Source organism: Mustela erminea, chromosome 4 (genome assembly GCF_009829155.1).
Source record: "Mustela erminea isolate mMusErm1 chromosome 4, mMusErm1.Pri, whole genome shotgun sequence".
NCBI classification, from domain to species: Eukaryota; Metazoa; Chordata; class Mammalia; order Carnivora; family Mustelidae; genus Mustela; species Mustela erminea.
The window spans coordinates 121,218,233-121,241,228 of NC_045617.1; the positions used below are offsets into that span (position 1 = coordinate 121,218,233).

General features: G+C 39.9%; 2 pseudogenes; one reads left to right on the forward strand and one right to left on the reverse strand.

The window, feature by feature from the left end:
• Nucleotides 1-22,996, forward strand: part of LOC116589409 — a 245,749-nt pseudogene that overhangs the window by 99,030 nt on the left and 123,723 nt on the right.
• LOC116587895 overlaps nt 1-22,996 on the reverse strand; it is a 75,219-nt pseudogene that overhangs the window by 11,440 nt on the left and 40,783 nt on the right.

A 22,996-nucleotide genomic window follows, 5' to 3' on the forward strand; every position in this document is an offset into this window, starting at 1 on the left:
GTGTTCACAGCAGTTTTGTTCTAGGCACACCTCCAGTCACTTTGACACTGGGATCCTCTGACATATCCTGTATAGGACGTCACAGGGGAGTATGGGGGATTTTCCTGCTAGTGGACGTGCTCTGCTTCTGTAGGAACATGGGATCTCCTTTTTCAATCCCCAAGGGCTCTCCTTTGGGGTGTCTTTTAACCCACTAGCATCAATTCAGGTCATAAGATTTAAGAAAGACAAGACTGATTTTCTCTGTAACTGTTCATGGCCTCAGTACTCCTTATTAGATGAGGAAAAATGGCCATTCATGAGACTCTGAGTTTCAGTACGATCTACCATTTAGATATCTTCTGCAGGAAAAAAAGGGCAAATGGACTGAGGTATGCTATGTCCTGGCCTTCATGACCCTAAATCAGGATCCTGACCTTGACAGAATATGTTTGGCCACTCACCAGGCTAATAGTCCCCCTTCAGACATGTTGGATGATGATATCTAAATAAGCCTACTCCTTCTAACAAACACAGCTTGCCAGAGGAAGCTAATGAAGGGGACACTGACGCTTTCACTGTTCTTCCTCTTAATAGACCCAGGTTATTCTTCTTGTATGTGGGGCCTTCTTCCTCAGTCATTTACTGGTTAATGGTTATGATAATTGGAGCCAATTATCGGTTAGTCTACTTCAGAACATGGCCCTGAAGGAATATTCCCAGCAGGTGCCAAAACTCCTTTTGTTTCAAGTACATTCCCTGTCTTCTCTGGACTGAAATGGACTCACTAATTTCACTTTGTGTTGGTTGGGGGACAAAAAAAAATCCGCTCCTCTGTCTGAGCTGATGAGCTTTAAGAATGGGAGTCCTCTTTCTTTTGTCTGTCTTTTTTTTTTTAACCATGTGTTAGCCACTCTACTATAGAGTGTGATCAAAACTCAATTATGAGAGCTCAAGAAGACATTAAAACCCCATACTTTTCAATGTTATTGCAAGCTTTAAAATCTAGGAGTAGTTTGCAAAAAAATATATCTGCTAATTTCAGCCCAAGGTTAATATTTTACAAACTAAGATCACTACAGGCAAATATCAATGCAACAAGCAAGTACAATTTACAAACCCAGGTCACACACTTACTAATAAACACACTAATCATGGTAAGGGACAGTGCCAAAGTCCAGCTGATGCCCCAGTTCAATCAGAAAGAAACCTTCCTTAATATTCATTTGTTAATCCATTCATTAGTCAATTAGCATTTTAAAAACTTTTCTTAACTTTTTATTGAAATATAACATATATATATATATACATATATAAAAATGTGTACAAGTCACAAGGTTTACAGTTCACTGAATTATCACAAAATAAACACACCTTGGTGACCACCATCTAGAACAAGCACCTTTGAAGTACACTCCTTCTCTCCAAAGTCATCACTGTCCTGATTAGTATTTCTTTATTTTAAAGTTTCATACAAGTGGAATTATGTAATATTGTGTGTTATGCTTGCTTTATGGTGGTTCATTGTTTGAATATACCACCTTTCTTTGTCCTACTGTTTTTGGAATTTGGAGTGTGTCCAGTTTGAGACAATTATGAATAATGTTATTGCAGGCATTCTTGTATTTGTCTTCTGGTGCACATGCAAATGCATTTTCTGGGGGCATGCCTAGTTCTGGAATCGCTGGGTACGCCAGAGTTTAGCTGTGCAGCAAATGCAGACAGTGCTCAGAAACAGTCTTCCATTCACACCCCATCAAGGCTTCAGAAAGATGCTTCACATCCTGGTCAGCTTTGTAGTTTTGACCACTCTGGTGGTGTTCAGGCCATCTCCTCATGCTTCTAGTATGTTTCCCTAAAAAGGAGGTGGAGCATCTGTCCACCTGTCAGTAGGCCTTTCTACTGCCCTCATTAGTACTTTCTAACCTCTTGGCCATTTTTTAAAGTTTGGGTTGCCAATCTTTATTTCTCACTGATTTGGATCTTTCTTTATATATCTGGATGTGAGTCCTTTGCCAGTAAGATGTATTATAGCCATCATCTCCCACTATGGGCCTGGCCTTCTCGTTGTCTTAATGTGTTTTTTTATGAACAGAAGTTTTTAATTTCAATATTGTCAACCTTTTTTTATGGTTGACACTTTTTGTGTCCTGTTTATGAAATCTGCTTCTATCCTAAAATGTTAATCCCTTTCTCCTATTTTGCCCATTCCTCCTACATTCTCCCTTCTGACAACCACCAAAATTTCCCCGTGCCTATGAAGTCTGTTTATCTTTCAATCAACAGATATTCTTGAGTGGTGATTATTAGCCAGACACTGATCTAACGCTGGGAATATAATGATGAATGAGAAATACATGAACACTGCCCACATCAAGTATGGAGGACATGAAATAAATAATTGAATGTCTACTTTGTTATTAAAAAAAAAAGGAAAGAAAAGAAACTTTGCCTTCCTTGAAGGCAGAAAAACATGCAAACAATTCTGATTTAAGAAATTTGCATAGAATCAAATTGAAAACATTCAGCATATTAAATTCAACATATTAAATTTAATCCAAGGAACGCCAAATTGGAAAACAATGCAGCAGACGCCTGTTCAGATGAAGAGATGAAAGAATAAGAAAAGAACAACCACCACAGGTTCCCCATGAAACTGTAAAACCCCAACATCATGGGCAACAATATAGTAAGCTCCCAGTATTGCCTCACAGCCTGTGAATTTAATAGATACAACTTTTTTTTTTAATTCTTTATCATGATTCTTGTTGTTTTATTTTTTTTTTTTTTTTGCCTACTTACCATTTCAACTAGATACACCATATTCCATGTCTCCAAAGGCAAAGGAAACTAAAGCAAAAATAACCGTTTGGGGCTTTATCAAAATCAAAAGCTTCTGTACAGCAAGGAAAACAGTCAATAAAACAAAGAGGCAACCCACGGAATGGGAGAAGATATTTGAAAATGACAGTACAGACAAAGGGTTGATATCCAGGATCTATAAAGAACTCCTCAAACTCAACACACACAAAACAGATAATCATATCAAAAAATGGGCAGAAGATATGAACAGACACTTCTCCAATGAAGACATACAAATGGCTATCAGACACATGAAAAAATGTTCATCATCACTAGCCCTCAGGGAGATTCAAATTAAAACCACATTGAGATATCACCTTACACCACTTAGAATGGCCAAAATTAGCAAGACAGGAAACAACATGTTTTGGAGGGGATGTGGAGAAAGGGGAACCCTCTTACGCTGTTGGTGGGAATACAAGTTGGTGCAGCCTCTTTGGAGAACAGTGTGGAGATTTCTCAAGAAATTAAAAATAGAACTTCCCTATGACCCTGCCATTGCACTACTGGTATTTACCCCAAAGATACAGATGTAGTGAAAAAAAGGGCCATCTGTACCCCAATGTTTATAGCTGCAATGCCACGGTCACCAAACTGTGAAAAGAACCAAGATGACCTTCAACGGACAAATGGATAAGGAAGATGTGGTCCATATACACTATGGAGTATTATGCCTCCATCAGAAAGGATGAATACCCAACTTTTGTAGCAACATGGACGGGACTGGAAGAGATTATGCTGAGTGAAATAAGTCAAACAGAGAGAGTCAATTATCATATGGTTTCACTTATTTGTGGAGCATAACAAATAGCATGGAGGACATGGGGAGTTATGAGAAGGGAGTTGAGGGAAATTGGAAGGGGAGGTGACCCATGAGAGACTATGGACTCTGAAAAACAATTTGAGGGGTTTGAATTGGTCAGGGGGTGGGTGGTTGGGGGAACCAGGTGGTGGGTATTAGAGAGAACACAGATTGCATGGAGCACTGGGTGTTGTACAAAAACAATGAATACTGTTATGCTGAAAATAAATTTAAAAAATAATAATAAAAAATAAAAATTAAAAAAAAATGGTCTTCCATTCACAACCCATCAAGGCTTCAGAAAGCTGCTTCACATCCTGTTCAGCTTTGATGAAGTTCTAGAACCTAAGTGAGGTTCGGTGGGCTGAGGTCTGGAGCCGATGATCAAGAAAGAATTCTTGAAACATCTATGGTGCAAAATGGTGGTTTATTAAAGCACGGGGATAGGACGTGTGGGCAGGAAGAGCTGCTGCCCTGGGTTGTGAGGGATGGCAGGTTTTGTACCCTGTGATTGGAGGAACATGAGGGAAAGGGAGATTTCTTTTTTTTTTTTTTTTGAAAGGGAGATTTCAATGGAGTTTTTATATGCTAAAGAGCACCTACAAGGTGCCTGAAGACCAAAGTTGTCTTTTCGCAAGCCATTAACATCAAGATAGTTGGGAGATTCCTGCCTTGCAGGATTGTGATCTCTGCAAATTAACTATTTGTTTCTAGTTTATGGAGGTCAGGGGTGCCTAAGGAATGTTACACACATTACTGAGGGGAGGCAGATGAGAGGGGGTGCAAGGTGCCAGCTTTTGCTTTGTCTTGAGCCAGTCTCCTGCTCCCTCATCAGCTTTGCACTTTTGACCACTCTGGTGGTGCTCAGGGCCATCTCCTCATGCTTCCAGTATGTTTGTCTATAAAAAAGGTAGAAAATCTGTCCATCTGTTGTTAGGCCTTTCTGCTGACCTCATTAGTACTTTCTAGCCTCTTGGTCATATTTTAAAGTTTAGGTTGCCAGTCTTTATTTCTCACTGATTTGGATCATTCTTTATATATCTGGATGCGAGTCCTTTGCCAGTTATATGTAATACAATCATCATCTCCCACTCTGGGCCTGGTCTTTTCATTGTCTTAATGTGTTTTTTTTTTTAATGAAGAGAAGTTTTTAATTTCAATTTTGTCCACCTCAGCAATCTTTTTTTATGGTTGATGCTTTTTGTGTCCTGTTTAAAATATCTCTTCCTATCCTAAAATTTTAATCCCCTTCTCCTATTTTACCCATTCCTCCCACCTTCTTCTTTCTGACAACAACCAAATTTTTCTCTGTGCTTATGAAGTCTGTTTATCTTTCAATCAACAGATATTCTTGAGTGGTGACTATAAGCCAGACACTGATCTAGTGCTGGGAATATAGTGATGAATGATAAATATATAAACATGGGCTCACATCTAGTGTGGAGGACATGAAATAAATAAATGAATGTCTATTTTGTTATAAAAAAAAAAAAAAGAAAGGAAAGAAAAGAAAAGAAACGTTGCCTTCTGTGAAGGCAGAAAAACATGCAAACAATTCTGCTTTAGGAAATTTGCATAGAAGTAGAAAATGCTAAAGCCTCTACCACAAATCAAGTTGAAAACATTCAACATATTAAATTCAATCCAAGGAGCGCCAAATATTAAATTGAAGCAAAGGGATGACTCAGACATTTAATTTCCAGGTATGCTACTAACAGAGTCCAAGAATTTCATGTGTGGAAATTAGCTGTAGGCAAACTCTTTAAAAACATTAGTTTATACTCTTTAATTTTAATACAAGGCAGGCATTTCTGCAATGGTTAGATTTTACAAGTCCCTTTTCAAAGTCATTCTCAAATACTCTTGATTTTTGGTTGGCAGCAATGACATCTTAAAAGTTACTACCTTTTCAGATACAAAATCCCACTTTCTATCTGGTCCAAGGTAATGTCTGTAGAATGACTTGACATTAAATTAATCCATGGCTTAAGTGGCACAGAAGCTACTATTTCCTGGGCATGTCCACATTTTGTTCCCATCTTCTCAGCATGAACTGGCTCTCAATCATTTCTCCTTCACTTTCCATACTTGTCAAAGTCTCCAGTGGATCCCAGAAAGTTGCACAGATGTCCACTCTGGGAGCTCTACTACTGCTTATCTCCAGGTCCCCCTGCTGAGAGCCAAAGCAACAGTTTGTTGTGAAGAATTGTACATACAGTAATTACTTATAAATTCATTTTTGTGCACTTTCACGTATTTTAAATCCTTGTGTAGAGGGTGCTTTCAGGCAGCAGGCTTGAGCCCTGGAACTCTGAGTAAGGAAGAAGGGCCCGCCCTGACTGCCAGGCTGAGGGCAAACAGGCATCTCAGGAAACCCATCTTGAAAGAGGAGGAAGTCCTAGCTTCTGACCAATGGGCTACTTATGGCTGGGCACAAGTACCAAAAAAGGAAAAATCCATATGTTTCCATACCTCCTCACTCCCCCACTTCCCTGTAGCCACATCACCACTGCCCTCTGGCCCACAGTATCTCCTTTCTGTCCTGCCCCCTGTTCCCTTGCAGCTTATTCCATAAACTTGTATGTTCTGTGTCCTGCCTTGGCCAAATTCATTCACTACCTGAGCTGGCGGTCCCACACCAGGGACCTCTACAACTGCTCTCCAGAGTCTTTTCTGGAGGGTAGTAGAATATATAGCAGCACGAAACGACACTTAACTTCCACAGGAAGAAAAACGTTTAGCATTCATAAAAACTGTGTGCATCGAGTAAATTGTAATAAAAAATTGAAATGCCCCAGAGCCCTGAATTTTTATCAACCCTGCATTTTCCTGCAAGAAGAGAACCTCAAAGAAGTCACTGCTTTTGCTTTCAGTCAATTAGGAGTCGCCATGGTTGTATAACTGATTCTCTGAGAAAAGCACCAGATGAAACTCAAACTTTTTAAAGTAAAATAGTGACTAACTACAGAGCACACATCTCCACACCCTTATCCATCTGCTCAAGGTCAAATAGCCAGCAATTCTCTAGAAGCACTCTACTAATATTTTGGTTTTATTACCACAATAACTAAAATTATCAAGCAGGGAAAAAACATGTAATCACAAATAAGAGAATGGCAGCCTGAGTAAAGTTCTCTTTCTCTCTCTCTACCTCTTTATTTTTTTTTCTTTCTTCCTTTTTTTTTTTTTTTTCCTGAGTAAAGTTCGATTACTACAACGTCCAATTTTCTGTCAACCCACACTGCAGAGACACAAGGAACACCACCGTTTTGGCTCCCATGTTTCACACAAGAACTCTTACGAAATATTTCAGATAAATAAGTTTTAATCCTCCCCTTCCTCCACTTCCTCAACCTGGTTAATCTGTAAAGTAACACAATTAGCAACTCTCTTTGCTGTTAGCAACTATATGCACACAATCACGTAGATGATTATTCTTCAAATACTTTTTGGTGAGATATTTCAAATACCTTCTTGGAAAAAAGGACCTCAGAAGCCACAGTGATCTCGCTCTTGCTCCTTTCAATGGTTACAACCCCTCCACCAAGACTCCCAGAATTTCCATTTACTGATTGTCTCTTGAAGAAAATGCTTACAATTGGCAGCATCCAGGATTCCATCTTCTACTGGGTGGGTGCACTCAAGGGTAAACTTCAGAACTTGCTTCTTTCCTCCTCTCCCCCTTCACCACAAGCTTTTCCAAGGATACAATGGCAGCAGCAGAGGCAGAAAGAAAGTTCCCTTCTGTATGAGCTTTTAAACACCTCTAGTCTCGCTGGCAGCTGCTCTCCTCTCCTGCCTCTCCCACTCCTCCTGTATCTGCACCACCATGGGTGTAGCTTGTACAACCAGCTCCTACACCATCTTAGGTGCCTCCACCACCCATCAGTTGCTGCTTCTCCTGCCCTCACTATCAGGGAACAAATAGCACCCTCTTGGACTTAAACCACCCACTTCAGATTTCCCTATAGGTACCCCAGGTTGAAAAGAAATGACAATGGGGAACAAATTAATTGACTTTTAAGTGGACATAGGTGGAATATATTCTGTATTAAAGTTAATTTGAGTTTGTTGGTTTAATTAAGATAGGCATGTCTATCTCAATTAGCTCCCAACATTAAATAAAACACTTTTATTCTACAAAGGTTTTCTGAAGATCAAATAGGCTCATGTTATCTCTTGCAATTTTTCAACAAAAGATGGTTTCAAATGATGTTTAAATTTGTCTTTCACTCTTAATGTCATAAAACAAACTGAGTGTGGCTGGGGGTGGGTAGGCAGAGGGTGATGGGGTTATAGACATTGGGCAGGGTATGTGCTATGGTGAGTGCTGTGAAGTGTGTAAACCTGGTGATTCACAGACCTGTACCCCTGGGGCTAATAATACATTATATGTTTATAAAAAATAAAAAATATATATTAAAAAACCCTCTGTCTCAAAGTTTTTATGGGTAATTGCTAAAATAGCTATCACAGTCTTTGGCAACCTCAAACTTTACAGTTTTACTTGGATGAGAACTCAGATTGAATTCATTGGATATCTAAGTCTTTTCCAAATAGACAAAATACTGAATCTTTAATTACCAAACATAAGGTTTACTTGGTTTTGGTTTCCTATTGATGAGGGAACAGAAAGCTGGCTGAGGACCAAGAAAAAGCTGACAGCTGGCAACCTTCTCCTACTCCCACTCCTGGGTGGGACATATTATGACATTCTTTGGGATTCTCCCATCTTAATGTTAATACATTGTTAGAGGGAAAAATGGCCTTGACAATGGCAAGGCCTCAACTTGTAGGTCCTCAGTAGCATATGAAAGTTCTATTGAAAAATCCCTTTTCCTTCTCCACCCTCATGGTACATAACCTGCCACTCCTCACAACCCTGGGGCAGCAACCCTTTCTGCCCACAGGACCTGTCCCCATGCTTTATTTAATAAACCACCATTTAGCACCAAAGATGTCTCAAGAATTCTTTCTTGGTCATCGGCTCTGGACATCACCCCACTGAACCTTACCTATATTCTAGAACTTCATCACTATTGCATAGAAGCTGAGGATACTTGGGTCTATTGGTAAACATACTTGATGTTTTATCAAAAGATTATACCACAGAAAAACATATTTTTACAAAATAGAAAATGTATCCATAAACTTCAGATCTTAAGAACTCCAGTGTAACACACAGCTCACAACTGGTTACTACTTAGTTTTCATTAGACACTAAGGTTTCTAAGTGTTAAAATTCTGCTAAATGTAATTAAGACTGATGGAGATAATGAAAGTAACTCTGCAGGGGTGCAAATGTGATTTTGATGAGGAAAATATAAGGAATGGGAATTCATTTTGTTTGGCGGGGGAGGTAATTTTTTTCCTAAAATAAGACTGGTAGTTTAGAGGGAAAGGCTTAGGCCAAATATGAATGGAAAAAAAAAAAAAAAGCTATAGAAGAATTGTGAAGAAAAATCATTGGAAAAGAATTTTATGTGTGGTCAGGACTAATGTTGAAATAAATAGATTATAAAGGTACACTGGCACATGATTAAAATTCTGCTTACTCCATGAGAAAAAGACACTGTTTTCTTGGATCATTGGTTTGCACTTTAAAAGAAATTGTAAACAAATTTGTTTTATTTTCCTCGCCCAGAAAACCAAATTTTGTTTTGTCTTTATGGGGTCTTCAATTACCTAAGAGAGTTAAAACTTCTCAATATTAAAAGAGCTAAATTTTGAGAACAACTATGTAACCCTACCTAATTGTCTTTGGAATCACTTATTATCATCTTGGGGAGATAAATAATTTAGTTTTAAGGTTTTGTTTGTTGTTTTGTTTTTTGCTATTTTTGTTTTGTTTTGTTTTACAAGGAAGTTACTTTATTTCTAACACACATAAAGAGATCAAAAATTAGAGTACAAGAGTCACTTACCCAAGTTTCAAAGAGACCTACTTACAACTTTCCAAATATACCAAGCCTTTATGCCCATCTATGCTGTTTCCTCTTCTTATATACCATGTATACCTGGTTAATGCCTACTTGGGTTTTTTGTATTGTTCTGTTTATTTCTTTTCAGCGTAGCAGTATTCATTGCTTTTAATTAATTAATTAATTAATTAATTAATTAATTAATTAATTTATATTTTGAAACATCATTGATCCCAAGAAAAGTCCCACATGGTCAGAGTACAGCTATTTTTTTTCTTTTTTTTTCCTATTATTTATTTTCAGCATAACAGTATTCATTATTTTTGCACACCCAGTGCTCCATGCAATCTGTGCCCTCTCTAATACCCACAACCTGGTTCCCCCAACCTCCCACACCTCGCTCCTTCAAAATCCTCAGATTGTTTTTCAGAGTCCATAGTCTCTCATCATTCACCTCCCCTTCCAATTTCCCTCAACTCCCTTCTCTTCTCCATCTCCCCTTGTCCTCCATGCTATTTGTTATACTACACAGATAAGTGAAAACATATGATAATTGGCTCTCTCTGCTTGACTTACTTCACTCAGCATAATCTCTTCCAGTCCCTTCCATGTTGCTACAGAAGTTGGGTATTTATCCTTTCTGATGGAGGCATAATACTCCATAGTGTATATGGACCACATCTTCCTTATCCATTCGTCTGTTGAAAGGCATTTTGGTTCTTTCCACAGTTTGGCCACCGTGGCCATTGCTGCTATAAACACTGGGGTACAGATGGCCCTTCTTTTCACTACCTCTGTATCTTTAGGGTAAATACCCAGTAGTGCAATTGCAGGGTCATAGGGAAGCTCTATTTTTAATTTCTTGAGGAATCTCCACACTGTTCTCCAAAGTGTCTGCACCAACTTGCATTCTCACCAACAGTGTCAGAGGGTTCCCCTTTCTCTACATCCTCTCCAACACATGTTGCTTCCTGTCTTGCAAATTTTGGCCATTCTAACTGTTGTAAGGTGGTATCTCAATGTGTTTTTAATTTGAGACCATGAATTGCTAAGGAAATGTTGAAAAACAAAAATAAAATGGGGGGCATCACGTTACCTGATTTCAAGCTTTACTACAAAGCTGTGATCACCAAGACAGCATGGTACTGGCATAAAAACAGACACATAGACCAGTGGAACAGAGTAGAGCGCCCAGATATGGACTCTCAACTCTGTGGGCAATTAATCTTTGACAAAACAGAAAAAAATATACAGTGGAAAAAAGACAGGCTCTTCAATAAATGGTGCTGGGAAACCTGGGCAGCTCTATGTAGAAGAATGAAACTCGACCATTCTCTTACACCATACACAAAGATAAACTCAAAATGGATAAAAGACCTCAATGTGAGACAGGAATCCATCAGAATCCTAGAGGAGAACATAGGCAGCAACCTCTTTGATATCAGCCACAGCAACTTCTTTCAAGATATGTCTCCAAAGGCAAAGGAAACAAAAGGGAAAATAAACTTTTGGGACTTTATCAAAATCAAAAGCTTCTGCACAGCAAAGGAAACAGTCAAAAAAACGAAGAGGCAACCCATGGAATGGGAGAAGATATTTGCAAGTGACAATACAGACAAAAGACTGATATCCAGGATCTATAAAGAACTCCTGAAACTCAACACCCACAAAACAGACAATCATATCAAAAAATGGGCAGAAGATATGGACAGACACTTCTCCAATGAAGACATACAAATGGCTATCAGACACATGAAAAAATGTTCATTATCACGAGCCATCAGGGAGATTCAAATTAAAACCAGTTTTAAGTTTTATAATGATGCATAATCCTATTTAGGCATGTGTTTTAAAACTTTCTGAGGGTTTTAACAAACTCCTTCAAAGAATTGTAAATGAAGACTTTTATTTTATGAATTAGGCTTGTTTATTTGCTATGTTAAATTACATGGGAAGCATTGTCAAACAACTGATGATAAGCCTTAGGTTATATTATACGGGTAAATGCTATGACTGTTTGAGAAACTGTATGAAATCCCAAAAGTTTTCATATGTCCTGGTATAAAGTCATCACTGGATATTCTGATTATGAAAATGCTATGTAGCAGAAAGAACTGGATTTCCTTGTCAACTGCATAAAATAAACTCTCCTGTTATCATGAACTCTCAGCAGATCTTTAACCATGTCCATTTTTGAGTCTTTTGTCATTTATAGTTATTATCCTGATGCTCTTACAAAATGTGTTTTGTTTTCAAGAAGACCCATGAAATGAACTTTTGGCAAATACAGGTATCTGGTATCTTTAAGGTCATAAAACTAAAATAAATTAAAATTTCCAGAGTTAATGGGGAAAGAAACTGCATTCAAAGAGATTAAGAATTAATAATATGGGACTAAATAAATTGAGAAAAATGGCCATATTTTTTATGAGTCTTATTTGAAACATTGCTGGTTCTCTAATGTTAGTTCTTCCAGATTAAGGAAACTTCCTCATAAGAGATCCATGATATACAGAAATATGATAAAATGTTTTTTTGAGAACAACTTGAAGCATTTTTTTATTCTCCCTAACTGAACCCTCTGAAATTCAGAAACTCTATTGAGTATCCTTTCTTTCAATGCAAATTATATTTTTTGCCATAAGTTCCATAAGAATCTGTTCTACTTGTCCCAGGTCACCATTGGAAACACTGGTTATTTTACTAAGGCTTTGACTGGAATGTCATATATGAGAGAGACATGCATAGACTCAGATATGACCAGACAGCTTTAAGAACTAAGGTTGACTTTATGGAGCCAAAAAATCCCCTTGGAAATGCAATCTGGCACCCCACTCACAGAGTTCCCAGCAGCCTCCCTAGGTGAGTAAAGAATGTTCCTTCCTGGCAGGTATACGAACCGCAGGATATTTGGGGGAACCTCAAGAAGTGGAATTTGCCCAAATCTACAGGTATTGCAGGTATGTCTGATGGCAAGTATTTAGCTTGGTTTATGGCCATTAAGAGTGGGTTAGTATAAGAATAGCCATCTTGAAGGCCGGGAAGCCATTTTACTGAGGATCCCTAACTGGCAGACAGGGCATACGTGACTTCAGACAAGAAAAAGTAGCTAAACCCTAAGAAAACAACTTAATCATATACCACCAGGGTGGTTAGGTGGTGGTGCCACAGGGACCAAACTTTAAAACAACAACAACAACAACAAATAGTTAACTTGCAGAGATCACAACCCTGGAGACAGGAATCTCCCTTGGTTTGCAAATGTCCTGGCGATTTACAACAAAAAGGCCATCTCTTCAATGGCCCAGTTTCCAGAGACAAATGGCTCAGTGCCTCCAGGCCAAAGGTCGCCCTCCCCACCACAAAACTGTGGGAGGCTGAGGCAGAAGGAAATGTAGTTAAGGTGAAAGTTCTTCTAAACCTAAATCTCACTTAACAGCCAGGGTGATGCAGGAGTGGCAAAAGGTTAAACAAAGTTAACCTGTCAAAGTGGGGCGCAAGATATGTATGTAGCTATGAAGAAGTGCCTTGAAAATGTTATATAAACCCTTGGCTTTGAGTGCTCGGGGTCCTTGTTGAAACCCGCTGCACTGGATTGATACTTGGACCCCAGCTAGCTGGAAATATGCATTATTGAGAGTGTTCTCTGTCTAATTGAGGGGTGGTGGACTCCGTACCCTCACAGCCTCAAGAGGCATTAAAATTGTTCATCTAGGGAAGCCTGGGTGGCTCAGTCAGTTAAGTGGCTGCATTTGGCTCAGGTATTGATCCCAGGGTTCTGGTATCAAGTCCTATATCGGGCTCCTTGCTCAATGGGAAGCCTGCTTCGCTTCTCCCTCTGCCTTCTCTGCCTGCTGCTCCCCCTGCTGTGCTCTCTCTCTCTGACAAATAAATAAATAAAATCTTTTTTAAAAACTTTCAAAAATTGTTCAATCTAAAGATTTCTTATAAAAAGCTCCAACAATGCAAATTTTAAAGAGATCTATATGGTCAATCACTATTCTTGTGGCACTTATTATATAAATAAATAGACCAAGTTTGTTAAAACTGGACTTGCTTTACAAACAAATTAATCTTGATTTGGCTATCTTTGGTAAAATGAGAGTGATTATAGAGAAAAGTATGTTTTAATAACACATTTTTGTAGATATTAGATTTTAAATACCATTTATTATAAACTAGACTAGATACTAAATGCTTCCTGAAATATCGGGCTATGACTCTCCAAACTAAGGTTTCCAATCTTTTGTCATTCTTTCAGCTTGAAGTCAATCAAAATCAAAACTGGGAGGAGGTGCAAGATGGCGGAGAAGTAGGAGACCTAATTCAACAGGTCTCCTGAAGACCCATGAAATGAGCTAGTTATCTACCAGAACACTGAACACCCATGACTGTTGGGTCAGAGGTTCCGGGAATGCAGGAGGACAATAGAAATGGCCGCCAGGGCCGCCATCTTCCAGTCCCCTCCCCACCCTTCCTTAACCCTAGACTCTCCTGCCAAAAGGGTGTACACCCAGGTCATGTCTCCATAGGTAACCTGATACCTATTCAGGAAACAGGAGTATCAGGAGCCCTCACCACATGCTTCCGATCACCAAATATGGATGTGAGCCCATGCCCTACCTTGGCCTGATAAAAGACCCCTGTCAACTCCCTCCCAGTGCGAATTCCCCCATTCCCCTTTCCGGAGTCGAGTAACCTCACCCGAGGGTACCCACCTCCTCCTGGCATGACTTTCCTGGCTCCCCTTCTCCTGAGCCCTGAAACTTCACAAGAGAGTGCCTTTAATAAATCTTGCCTTGCGCCCACCTTGCCTGGTGACGTGTTTATCTTGCCTATGCAACTTTACAATGACGTCAGTCTGAAATAAGATTATACACTTCTGGATCTCTACAGGGGCAGAGAATCATCAGTGGAGAGGTACAGAGGAGTTGGGAACAAAAGGACTGATATCAGAGGATAAACAGAAGGGGGAGGGAGCCACCAGAAGTGAGCCATTGGAAAGTAATACCCCAATATGAAAGTGTCCTGTGGTTGGGGACCAGCAATAGCTTAGAGAGCAGTGACTGTGAGATAAGAAGGGACTGATAACAGCACTCAAACAGAACCAAGGGACTTAAGGGACAAGTGCTCATACAAGACAGCCATAGAGGGGCGCCTGGGTGGCTCAGTGGTTTAAGCCACTGCCTTCAGCTCAGATCATGTGAAATGCCAATAGAATATTACCCCCACCTTAAAAGACCACCAGAGACGTGAGTCAAAGCCAATCAGCAAGGGTCGTTTATTGCAGGTTCGAACCTGGACCTCTGCGCCGCTCGTTGCCGATAACGCCGAGAGGTCCAGAACTGGGTTGGTGCAGGGTTTTTATAGACAGGTACAAACAAGTTTTGGGTGGGGCTGAGCTGATTGATTGACAGTTTGAACAGGCATACTTGGCGTCAGTGAATTGGGTCAGGGGACCCCGCGCGAAAGCAGACAAAGCAATCTTACAGAAGCAGAACTGGCCGGTTAGCCCACGCATGCGAAAAAAGCACTATCAGGATATTGAGGGCCTGGTTACTATCAAGTAAAGATAATTGGGAGTCTCCTGGTGGAATGTTACATTCCTGCTATCAAGCATCCTTGTTAATGAGATTTAGGTTTAGAAGAAATTTAACTTTATTTACTTTTCCTTCTACCTCCGCCTCCTTCGGTTTTTTATGGAGGGGAGGGTGACATTAGGGCTTGAGGAATTGAGTTCTGTGTCCCTGGAAATTGGGCTATTGATAAGGTAACTTCTTTGTTTGTAAATCTCAAGGACATTTGCAAACCAAGGGAGACTCCTGTCTTGCAGGATTGTGATCTCAGCAAGTTAACCATTTATCATTTTATGGCAGTCAGGGGTGCCTGAGGAACGCCACACATGTGTAGGGGAGCCGGTGAAGGGGGGGTGCAAGGCGCCAGCCTTTGCTTTGTCCTCAGCCAGCCTCCTGCTCCTTCAATGAGCTCAGAGTCCTGGGATCGAGTCCCACATCGGGCTCTCTGCTGGGCAGGGAGCCTGCTTCCCCCTCTCTCTCTGCCTGCATCTCTGCCTACTTGTGATCTTGCTCTGTCAAATAAATAAATAAAATCTTTAAAAAAAAAAAAAAGACAGCCACAAGTGCAGACCTAAGCCTAAGGTCCAGGAAGGCCATAGCATGGGCTCCAGTTGGCAGTGCCTGGGTTTGTGACCACCACAGCCCCCTATGCTGCCTCCAATGCCACTGGGGCTGAGCGCATCCAGGGTGGGCTCCAGTCCGCAGTCCCAGGAACCACAGCTACCAGGACCAGGCTTGCCCAGACCAGTATCACTCACAGTTTTGGTGGCACAGGGGTACAAAGACAAGCAGGGGCTTCAGGCAACCACTGATATGGTGGCTGGTGGTGCACACAGCCCATGGGAGGTTGTGGTGTTCAACAGAGTTTGACAGGGGTAGTCTATGTTCTGAACAATTCAGATGGGAGCAGACTGAGTTTTCTCTCTGAGGCAGAGGTCTTGGTGCAGACAGTTTGGTTTGACCCTCTGAAAAGGTGCAAAGAGCCACCAAAGAACAAAAGCCACCAGAGAACAAAAACCTGAAAAACCAGTTTCCACAGAACCCAGCCCCTTGATAAATGGCAGGGCAACTCAGCCCAAGTCTGATTGACTGAAAATCAATGCAGCAGACACCTCCCCCAGAAGACAAGAAAAGAACAAGAGAACAACAATAACCACAGGGCCACCATGAAACTGTAAAACCCCAACATCATGGGAAAACAATATAGTATGCTCATCATTCTTGTTGTTTTATTTATTTATTTTTTACCTACTTGCCCTTTCAACTAGATATTTAATACACCATATTCCATAGTAAATTTTTGAACTTTTTTATACATATACTTTTGTTTCTTTCCTTTTTTTTTTTTTCTTTTTATACATTCAAGCTTCAAGGTAATCCTTTTTCCCTACTCAATACTAGCCATATATATATATACACCAATTTTACTTTCCCTGTATCTCTGGAAAGACAGACCTCTAACAAAGATAACAAGATATATCCAGGAAGAACTGAAATACCCTTCCTCCCCCACATCAAGGGCTTATACTTTTGTCGCTGTTTCTATGTGGGTTTTTGTGGGTTTTTTTTTTTTTGTACTTTACAAATCTTCTTTTTGGAGTTCATTTTGTTGAGTTTTTCTTTTTTTTTTTCCCCCCTTTTGTCAATAGTTTGTATGTTATAAATCTTACTCCATTTGGCTCATTTTGTCTGGGTTTCTTTTTTTTCTCTTTCCTCTTTTTTTCTTTCTTTTTGGTGGTGACTTCTGATTATTCTGAAACTTTCCAGGATGCACCTTGCCTGGATCATGGTTGATATTTTCAGCTATGCATCCCCTCAACCACCTCTCACCAAAATGACTAGGAGGAGGAAGCCCCAACAGAGGAAAAATTCAGAGACTGTGACCTCTGCCACAGGATATAAACAAGATGGTGGAAATAGAATTCAGGGCAACAGTTATCCAGACAAAAGCTAGGCTAGAGAAAACCATTAGTGGCAACATAGAATCTCTAAGGGCAGAAGTGAGAGCTAAATTGATAGAACTTTAAAATGCTATCAATGGGATCCAATCTAATCTGAATACTCTAACAGCTAGGGTACATGAGGCAGAAGATCAAATTAGTGACCTAGAAGACAAAGTGTTAGGAAAGAGGGATCAGGAGGCCTGGAACAAACACCTTAGAATCCATGAAAACAGAATTAGGGAAATAAATAATGCCATGAAATGTTCCAATGTCAGAATTGTTGGGATCCCTGAGCAGGTGGACAGAGAGAGGACTAGAAGATGTTTGAGTAAATCCTAGCTGATAATTTCCTTATTTGGGGAATGCAACAAGAGTTCATGTCCTGGATGCAGAGAGGATACCCCCCAGATCAATGAGAGTAGAAAGACCTCCAGGCATGAGATAGTAAAATTTGCAAATTGTAAATTTGGAGAAAATGTCTTTTTTTTTTTTTTTCAGTCTCCCAGGAAGATTCATTGTTTATGCACCACACCCAGTGCTCCATGCAATATGTTCCCTCCTTACTACCCACAATCAGACTCTCCCACCTCCCCAGCCCGTTCCCTTTCAAAACCCTCAGTTTAATTCTCAGAGTCCACAGTCTCTCATGGTTCATCTCCCTCTCTGATTTGTCCCAATTCACTTCTCCTTTCCTTCTCCTAATGTCCTCCATGTTATTCCTTCTACTCCACAAATAGGTGAAACCATATGATAATTGACTTTCTCTGCTTGACTTATTTCACTCAGCATAATCTCCTCCAGTCCCGTCCATGTTGATACAAAGGATGGGTATTCATCCATTCTGATGAAGGCATAATACACCATTGTATATATGGACCATATATTCTCAAACCATTCATCTATTGAAGGGCACCTTGTCTCTTTCTAGAGTTGGGTGACTGTGGCTATGACTGTTATGGACATAGAGGTACAGATGGCCCTTCTTTTCACTACATCAGTATCTTTGAGGTAAATACCGAGTAGTGCAATTGCAGGGTCATAGGGAAGCTCTATTTTTAATTTCTTTAAGAATCTCCATACTGTTATCCAAAGTGGTTGCACCAACTTGCATTCCCACCAACAGTGGCAGAGGGTTCCTTTTTCTCCCCATCCTCTCCAACACACGTTACTGTCTTGTTAATTTTGGCCATTCTAACTGGTATAAGGTGGTATCTCAATGTGGTTTTGCTTTGAATCTTTCTGATGGCTAGTGATGAACATTTTTTCATGTATCTGTTAGCCATTTGTATGTCTTCTTTGCAGAAGTGTCTGTTCATGTGTTCTGCCCATTTTTTGACATGACTGTTTTGTGGGTGTTGAGTTTGAGGAGTTCTTTATAGATCTTGGATATCTTTGTCTGGAGTGTGATTTGCAAATATCTTCTCCCATTCTGTGGGTTGCCTCTTTGTTTAGTTGACTATATCCTTTGCTCTGCAGAAGCTTTTAATCTTGAAGGAGACCCAAAAATTCATTTTCAATTTTGTTTCTTTTGCCTTTGGAGACATGTCTTGAAAGAAGTTGCTGTGGCCAGCGTCGAAGAGGGTATTGCCTATGATCTCCTCTACAGTTTTAATAGATTCCTACTTTACGTTGAAGTCTTTTATCCATTCCAAGTTTATCTTTGTGTATGGTGTAAGACAATGGTCGAGTTTCATTCTTCTATACTTATTTGTCCAATTTTCTCAGCACCAAGTATTGAAGAGACTGTCTTTTTTCCACTGGATATTTTTCCTGCTTTGTCGAGAATTAGTTAACCATAGAGTTGCAAATCCATATCTCGGCTCTCTACTCTGTTCCACTAGTCTATGTGTCTGTTTTTGAGCCAGTACCATGCTGTCTTGGTGATCATAGCTTTGTAGTAAAGCTTGAAATCCCATGACGTGATGGCCCCAGCTTTGTTTTTCTTTTTCAGCATTTCCCTACAATCCAGGGCCTTTTCTGGTTCTATATAAATTTTCAGATTGTTTGTTCCAGCATTTTGAAAAATGCCAATAGAATTTTGATTGGAATAGCATAGAAAGTATAGATTGCTCTGGGCAGTATAACATTTTAAAAATGTTTATTCTTCCAATCCATGAGAATGAAATGTTTTTCCATCTTTTTGTGGCTTCTTCAATTTCTTTCATGAGTGTTCTATAGTTCTTCAAGTACAGATCCTTTACCTCTTTGTTTAGGTTTATTCCATGTAAAGTTATCATGTCATCTGCAAAGAAAGAGAGTTTGACTTCTTCTTTGCCAATTTGAATACCTTTTATTTCTTTTTTGTTGTCTGATTGCTGTTGCTAGAACTTCTGGTACTATATTGAACAATAGTGGCTAGAGTGGGCATCCTTGTCGTGTCCCTGATCTCAATTGGAAGGCTGTCAGTTTTTCCCCGTTGAGAATGATATTTTCTGTGGGTTTTCCATAGACAGATTTTATGAAGTTGAGGAGTGTTCTCTCTATCCCCATAGTCTGAAGAGTTTTAATCAGGAAGAGATGCTGTATTTTGTCGAATGCTTTTTCTGCATCATTTGAAAAGACAATGGGATTCGTCTCTTCTCTTGTTGATTTGTCCTATCAAATTGATTGATCTGTGAATATTGAACCAAGTGAAGATCCCCTACAATTAATGTATTTTTTTTCAATATGTCTCTTTATTTTGATTAACAGTTGGCTTATGTAGTTGGCTGCTCCCATATGGGGGGCATAGATATTTACTATTGCTAGATCTTCTAACAAACTATCCATCCCTATATAGACTCAGCTGAGGGTCCACAGCAGAAGGTGAGTGGCTCCTAGGTGCTCCAACTGTGCCATGGCCATTCATTCCCTTCCTCTACCACTGCACATTGGATGAAATTTCTGCGTCAGCCCTTGGAGAGAAAAAAGCCATGTCTGGAAAACAAAGCAAAACAACTACTCCAGGGGCGCCTGGGTGGCTCAGTGGGTTAAGCCGCTGCCTTCGGCTCAGGTCATGATCTCAGGGTCCTGGGATTGAGTCCCGCATCGGGCTCTCTGCTTGGCAGGGAGCCTGCTTCCCTCTCTCTCTCTCTCTGCCTGCCTCTCCATCTACTTGTGATTTCTCTCTGTCAAATAAATAAATAAATAAATAAATAAAAATCTTTAAAAAAAAAAAAAAAAAACTACTCCAAAGAGACTAGTTCTTAGGAAATTTTATGGTCATCAATGAAATACTTCTAGAGTTCTGATTAGCCTTTGTCTTGATTATGCCTTGAGGTAGTGTCTTACTTACTAAAATGTGAAATTAGAAAGTATACATTAAAAAAAATATGTATTTAGGAAGTAAATATACATATAATTATTTATATATATTTCGTTCCAATATTAGTTGACTCCTGACTTAATACTGTGGTGGTGGGCAAAATAATGCCCTCTCCGTAGCAGGCCCCCATTTTAATCCCTGGAGCAAAAGGGATTTTACCAATGTGCTTACGTTAAGGACGTGGAGATGGGGACATTTTCCTGGATTGTCCAGATGATCCCATGGAATTACACAGGGGCCTTAATTTTGGAAGAGGGAGAAAAGGCGGTTAGAATGATGCTATGTCAAAGAACTCTACCTGCTGTTTCTAGTGCTGAAGATGGAGGGAAGTGTCCAATGGCCAAGGAATATGGGGAACTTATAAAAGGCAGAAAAGTCAAAAAACAGATAGTCCCCTAGTGCCTCCCGAAGGAAGGCAACCCCGATGACACTGATTTTAGTCCAGGGAGATCCTGGTTGGACTCCTAACCCATAGAACTGTGAGATAATAAAGTGTGTCCTTTGAAGCCACTGTGTTTGTGATGACCTGTCAAGGCAGCAGTAGAAACCTAAACATCTATCTCTCTCACTCACTTCAACAGTGGTAAGATCTGTGGGAGACAATAAACCCTGGATGAACTCTGTAGTTTGTTCGTCTTAGGTAGTCAGGTCAAGAGCTTGCTTTACATGTTTCATTGTTACATTAGGTCTCTGCCATCCTGTTCCTTCTCATTCTCTTCTGTAGGATGTGTAGCCCATCCTCTGCATAGAGCTCAACATAGTCCTTATGTGAATTATGCAAATTGGAAGACATTGGTGGTCACATAGATGGATTTTTTTAGGCAATGTCTCTGTTTCTCTACCATAGAAGGAAAGAACATAACTTACAAAAAATTAAATATTGGCAAATTCTTTTCTCAAAGGTACTTTTCTTTGCAAATAGTTTTGTTAAGGCACAGAGCTATTTTCAATGGTTCATAAAGAGCAGATCTCAGATTTATGATATTACATGTTGTTATATTCATAAATGTTAGGTATTTATTAGAAGCAATATCTGAGCTTCCATTGATTACTGATTATATTCTCAATGCACCAGTCCCCAGAACATAAAGACTAAGAAAGAATCACAGGGAGGCTAGAACAAGCACATGGCAAGAGAGTCTCACATTTTGCTACTTTCTCCATGTTACTAGTTTGGGGACTTCTCATGCATTGTGCTGAGTCTGCCAGTGAGCTTCTCTGTATTGACAGCCAAAGGCACTCATAGAAATACATAAACAAGTGTGAAAGCAAACACTGAGGCCACTCCATCTACTAGGAAAGAGGGGTATGTCTCCACTTCAGACGTGAGTTTGTTGATGGATTCTTTTTGCTGGAGGTGGTAATGGTGGTGACAGTGGTGGGTTTTTTTCTGCTTGTTATTTGCTTTAATTTTTAAACTGTTTCTGGGAAATAATTGTGGAGTAGTATTTATTTAATCTTTTTTATTTATTTATAATATATTATATATTATAATATAGTTATTTATAATAATTAATATTATTATATTGATATTTATTTAATTCTGGAAAACAAAGGAACATAACTGAGGACACTTCCTAAGGAGTATTTTAAGGTCTCTATGTCAACATTTATGAAATGACTTATACACTTTCCTGTTAAAGTTTTCAAATATAACAACTTTATTTACACGTTTACCTCAAAGTTATAAGCATATATTAGAAACTGTGGCCCGTAGCCCACCTACATTAGAATCACTTGGGGTGTTTCTTTAAAAAGTGCAGAGTCCAGGGCCCCTCGTCAACTAAATCGCTTGGGAGTGGGGCCCAGGAAGCAGCTTCTATGATCCCCGCTGCTGATCCTAAGGTACCCACATCTAAGAGCCTCTTTTTATTCACATTTGCTTCAGTAGACAACACCAAGATGCTTCACTTCCTCTCACTGACCATGTCCACCAGTTATGCTGGCTTCAATACATTACTATAACAACACAATGAATATATATCATGCATTTATATACACACACTTTCTACAGTGCCATGAGACACAGGCTAAGCCTCTCAGGTGCCACTTGAAAGTGATCACTGGTTTGGTTTCACAAGACTTTCAATGTTCTGGGTCTGGCCACTGGTTCCAATTCCCCAGAGAAAAGTGAGAATGATAAAAAGCAATATCTTATTTAGAGTGAGGTCACCACACTTTGGAGATTATAAATGAGTCAAAATGGGAGGTGGTAGGCTAAGCATGAGATGGTATCTGGGAAGCCATGTGACTTCAGAGCACTCAGATGCTGCAGTGTAGACTGACACCCAACATGATGGAGGCCCAGCTGAGCTGGCCCAGGGTAGGTGGGGATCTGGAAAAAGGGTTGGCTGAGACCCCACTGTCCCTCAGAGCACTGCTGTCCATCATCCTGTGCTTTAGAACTGCTAAAGAACTCCCATGATGGGACCATGTGCTATTTGTAGGAAGCAGTGTGTTTTTTCAACCTGGGTTGACCAGCTGAGGATAGATTCTGAGCCAAGAAAAGGCTGGTGTTAGTTTCCAGGCCACTGGCCATGTGGAAGCAGTGGCAGGAGGCCCTCTACAAACCATGTATGTTTTGCTCAGTGCCAGGCCAAGCTGTCCTG